The 5,711-nt window shown below is 38.3% G+C and overlaps 1 non-coding gene across 1 annotated transcript; it reads left to right on the top strand.

Moving 5' to 3' along the window:
- Positions 1-858: 858 nt before the first annotated feature.
- LOC130953189 (small nucleolar RNA R71) lies at positions 859-966 on the top strand. Its single transcript, XR_009075361.1, has one exon. It is a non-coding gene; the product is annotated as a small nucleolar RNA R71 (small nucleolar RNA).
- The last annotated feature ends 4,745 nt before the right edge of the window (positions 967-5,711 follow it).

Raw genomic sequence — 5,711 nt, 5'->3', positions numbered from 1 at the left:
TTGTTCCTCATTGAGGAACTCAGAGGAGATTGGTACACGCCCACTGAGGTCTTCCTCAGTGGCGTCCTCCTCCTCTCTTTCCTCTCCATATTCGGCCATGTCTATGGCTTTGCACTCTCCTTTTGGATTTTCTTCTGTATTACTTGGGAGAGTGCTAGGAGGGAGTTCAGTAACTTTCTTGCTCAGCTGACCCACTTGTCCTTCCAAATTTCTGATGGAGGACCTTGTTTCATTCATGAAACTTTGAGTGGTCTTTATTAGATCAGAGACCATTGTTGCTAAGTCAGAAGTACTCTGCTTAGAACTCTCTGTCTGTTGCTGAGAAGATGATGGAAAAGGCTTGCCATTGCTAAATCTGTTTCTTCCACCATTATTGTTATTGAAACCTTGTTGAGGTCTCTCTTGAGTCTTCCATGAGAGATTTGGGTGATTTCTCCATGAAGAATTATAGGTGTTTCCATAGGGTTCTCCTAGGTAATTCACCTCTTCCATGGAAGGATTCTCAGGATCATAAGCTTCTTCCTCAGATGAAGCATCCTTAGTACTGTTTGGTGCATTTTGCATTCCAGACAGACTCTGAGAAATCAAATTGACTTGTTGAGTCAATATCTTGTTCTGAGCCAATATGGCATTCAGAGTGTCAATCTCAAGAACTCCTTTCTTCTGACTAGTCCCATTGTTCACAGGATTCCTTTCAGAAGTGTACATGAATTGGTTATTTGCAACCATTTCAATCAATTCTTGAGCTTCTGCAGGCGTCTTCTTCAGATGAAGAGATCCTCCAGCAGAGCTATCCAAGGACATCTTAGATAGTTCAGAGAGACCATCATAGAAAATACCTATGATGCTCCATTCAGAAAGCATGTCTGAGGGACATCTTCTGATTAATTGTTTGTATCTTTCCCAAGCTTCATAGAGGGATTCTCCATCCTTCTGTCTGAAGGTTTGGACTTCCACTCTAAGCTTACTCCATCTTTGTGGTGGAAAGAACTTTGCCAGGAAGGCATTGACTAGCTTTTCCCAAGAGTCCAGGCTTTCTTTAGGTTGAGAATCCAACCATATTCTAGCTCTGTCTCTTACAGCAAAAGGGAATAGCATCAGTCTGTAGACCTCAGGGTTAACCCCATTAGTCTTGACTGTGTCACAGATTTGCAAGAATTCAGCTAAGAACTGATGAGGATCTTCCATTGGAAGTCCATGGAACTTGCAATTCTGTTGCATTAGAGAAACTAATTGAGGCTTAAGCTCAAAGTTGTTTGCTCCAATGGCAGGGATAGAGATGCTTCTCCCATAAAAATCAGGAGTAGGTGCAGTGAAGTCACCCAGCACCTTCCTTGCATTGTTGGCATTGTTGTTGTTTTCGGCTGCCATGTGTTCTTCTTCCTTGAAGAATTCGGTCAGGTCCTCTAAAGAGAGTTGTGCTTTAGCTTCTCTTAGCTTTCTCTTCAAGGTCCTTTCAGGTTCAGGATCAGCTTCAACAAGAATGCCTTTGTCTCTGCTCCTGCTCATATGAAAGAGGAGAGAAAAAGAAAATGTGGAATCCTCTATGTCACAGTATAGAGATTCCTTGAAGTGTCAGAGGAAAAGAGAAATAGAAAGAAGAAGGAGAAGAAGAATTCGAACTTTTAATTGGATAAGGTTCGAATTGTGCATTTAGAAGGAGTGGTACTCCATAAATAGAAGGATGTGGGAAGGAGGGAAGAGAATTTTCGAAAATTCAATTAAAAGATTTTGAAAACATTTTGCAAATTTGATTGATAATTTTCGAAAATTAAAAGTGAAAAAGAAATCAAGTGATTTTTGAAAAAGATTTTGAAATTAGAAATTAAAAAGATTTGATTAAAAACTATTTAAAAAAATGTGATTAAAAAGATTTGATTGAAAAGTTATGGTTTTAAAAAGATGTGATTGAGAAAATATGATTTGAAAACAATTTTAAAGGATATGATTTGAAAACAATTTGAAAAGATGTGATTTTAAAAAAAATTGATGACTTGCCTAACAAGAAAAGATATGATTCAAACATAAAACCTTCCTTAATAGAAAAGGCAAAAAATGTTCAATCAAATCATTAATTGTTAGTAAGTATCTTTGAAAAAGGAAAGAAATTGATTTTGAAAACATTTGATTGAAAAGATATGATTTGAAAAAGATTTGGTTTTGAAAAACTTTGGAAACTTAAAAAAATTGATTTTGAAAACAAAATCTTCCTCCTAGCACCATCCTGGCGTTAAACGCCCAGAATGGTATACATTCTGGCGTTTAACGCCCAAAATGCTACCTCTTTGGGCGTTAAACGCCCAACCAGGTACCCTGGCTGGCGTTTAAACGCCAGTCTGCCTTCTTCACTGGGCATTTTTGAATGCTCAGCTTTTTCTATATAATTCCTCTGCAGTATGTTCTGAATCTTCAATTCTTTGTATCATTGACTTGAGAAGACACAAATTAAAAATATTTTTGGATTTTTAATAATCAAAATGCAACAGGAATCAATTAACAATGCATGCAAGACACCAAACTTAGCAGTTTGTGTGCTACTGACACTATATGAGACACATGAATACTCAAGTCAATAGAATTTAAAGATCAAAACAAAGAAGTACATGCATGGATTCGAAAAATATAATAAAAACATGCATTTGACACCAAACTTAAGATGAGACACTAGACTAAAGCAAGAAACATCAAATATTTTTGGTTTTTTTTTTCAAGGTTTTGTAATTTTTTTTGTGATTTTCGAAAATTAAGTGGGAAAAGGTATCAAAATTCTTAATGAGAATTCCAGGAATCAGTGCAATGCTAGTCTAAGACTCCGGTCCAGGCATTAGACATGGCTTCACAGCCAGCCAAGCTTTCAAGGAAAGCTTCGGTCCAAAACACTAGACATGACCAAAGGTCAGCCAAGCCTTAGCAGATCACTGCTCCAAAAGCAAGATTGATGAAAATCAACAAGCTCTTGTGGTGATAAGTTGAAACCTCGGTCCAATCAGATTAGACATGGCTTCTCAGCCAGCCAGATTTCAACAAATCATCATGAAACTCTAGAATTCATCTTCAAGAATTTCGAAAAAAAATAAATACCTAATCTAAGCAACAAGATGAACCGTCAGTTGTCCAAACTAGAACAATCCCCGGCAACGGCGCCAAAAACTTGGTGCGCGAAATTGTGAACAATACTTTTCACAACTCTCATAATCCCTGGTCATGAACTCCAAAAACTTGGTGGTTCAATTCCATGGCATTACACAACTTCGCACAACTAACCAGCAAGTGCACTGGGTCGTCCAAGTAATACCTTACGTGAGTAAGGGTCGATCCCACGGAGATTGTTAGCATTGAAGCAAGCTATGGTCATCTTGTAAATCTTAGTCAGGCAAACTCAATTGTATATGATGATGAACGAAAATAACATAAAGATAAAGATAGTGATACTTATGCATATCATTGGTGTAAGAGCTTCAGACAAGTGTATGAAGATGCCTTCCCTTCCGTCTCTCTGCTTTCCTAATGTCTTCATCCAATCCTTCTTACTCCTTTCCATGGCAAGCTCGTGTAGGGTTTCACTGTTGTCAGCAGCTACCTCCCATCCTCTCAGTGAAAGCGATTGCATATGTCCTGTCACGGCATAGCGGAATTCAGCTGTCGGTTCTCGGTCAGGCCGGAATAATATCCATTGATACTTTTGCGTCTGTCACTAACGCCCTAGCCTGCTAGGAGTTTGAAGCACGTCACAGTCACTCAGTCATTGAATCCTACTCAGAATACCACAGACAAGGTTAGACCTTCCGGATTCTCTTGAATGCTGCCATCAGTTCTTGCCTATACCACGAAGACTCTGATCTCACGCAATGGTTGGCTCGTTTGTCAGGCGAGCACTCGGTTGTTAGGCGATCAACCATGCATCGTGCAATCAGGAATCCAAGAGATATTCACTAAGCCTCAGATGCTTGTAGAACAAGAATGGTTGTCAGTCACCTTGTTCATGAGTGAGAATGGTGATGGGCGTCAATCATCACCTTCATCATGTTGAAGAACAAGTGATATCTTGGATAAAGAACAAGCGGAATTGAATGGAAGAACAATAGTAATTGCATTAATACTCGAGGTACAGCAGAGCTCCACACCTTAATCTATGGTGTGTAGAAACTCCACCGTTGAAAATACATAAGAACAAGGTCTAGGCATGGCCGAATGGCCAGCCTCCCAAAGGTCTAAGATAGCATAAAACAAAGATAGCTACCAAAGTCTCTCCAAATACAATAGTAAAAGGTCCTACTTATAGAAAACTAGTACATAGATGAGTAAATGACATAAAAATCCACTTCCGGGCCCACTTGGTGTGTGCTTGGGCTGAGCAATGAAGCTTTTTCGTGTAGAGACTCTCCTTGGAGTTAAACGCCAGCTTTAGTGCCAGTTTGGGCGTTTAACTCCCAATTAGGTGCCAGTTCCGGCGTTTAACGCTGGAATTTCTTGAGGTGACTTTGAACGCCGGTTTGGGCCATCAAATCTTGGGCAAAGTATGGACTATTATATATTGCTGGAAAGCCCAGGATGTCTACTTTCCAACGCCGTTGAGAGCGCGCCAATTGGGCTTCTGTAGCTCCAGAAAATCCACTTCGAGTGCAGGGAGGTCAGAATCCAACAGCATCTGCAGTCCTTTTGAGTCTCTGGATCAGATTTTTGCTCAGGTCCCTCAATTTCAGCCAGAAAATACCTGAAATCACAGAAAAACACACAAACTCATAGTGAAGTCCAGAAAAGTGAATTTTAATTAAAAACTAATAAAAATATACTAAAAACTAACTAGATCATACTAAAAACATACTAAAAACAATGCCAAAAAGCATACAAATTATCCGCTCATCAAAAAATTAAAGCAAAAATGTTTAATCTAAGCAATCAAACAATGGGTAGTTATCAATCATAGTCAATCCCCGGCAACGACGCCAAAAACTTGATGCAAAATTTAAAGTCCACAAACTAATCGACAAGTGCACTGGATTGTACCAAGTAATACCGAGTGAAGGTCGATCCCACAAGGATTGATGGACCAAGCAACAATGGTTGAGTGATTTACTTAGTCAGACAGGCAGAAAAGTGTGTTTTGGGGTTCAAATGCATTAACCGTAAAGTAGAAGAACTAAGAAAGCAAGTAGTAAACAGATTGTGAAGATTGTATGAGAGAACAGTTAAGGTTTTAGAGTTGTTTAGTTTCCGGATTTCTATTTCTTAACAACTATTTTAATCATGCAAGATTCAATTCATGGCAAACTGTAATTGACTAAACCCTAATTCCTTAGTAATTTAGTCTTCTCTAACCTAGTCAATCGCCAATTCCTTGGTCACTTAATTTTGATTAGAGGTTAGAGTCTAATTCTAGTTTATTAGCCACAAAAATCCTATTACTCAAATATAAGAGAATTATATGTCATGTATTCCGTTAAGTCTAAGCAATTAGTGTTTAGGAGGAAATACTTTCAAGTTTTTGTCCAAGTAAATTACTTTTCCAAGATTTAATAAGAACTCAAGTAGAAAAAGGGTTATCTTCCAATACACCATAATTCCTAAGATGAAGAACGAAAGCAAATCCTTGAATTTAAAATCAATACATTAATTAAAATAGAATGGCAATAATATTAATCCATAGAATAAACAGAGCTCCTAACCTTAACTGGGAAGCTTTAGTTGCTCATGACTCGGAGAAAAACTAG

Source organism: Arachis stenosperma, chromosome 9 (genome assembly GCF_014773155.1).
Source record: "Arachis stenosperma cultivar V10309 chromosome 9, arast.V10309.gnm1.PFL2, whole genome shotgun sequence".
In the NCBI taxonomy this organism is placed as follows: Eukaryota; Viridiplantae; Streptophyta; class Magnoliopsida; order Fabales; family Fabaceae; genus Arachis; species Arachis stenosperma.
This window is presented reverse-complemented; position numbering and strand designations above follow the sequence as displayed.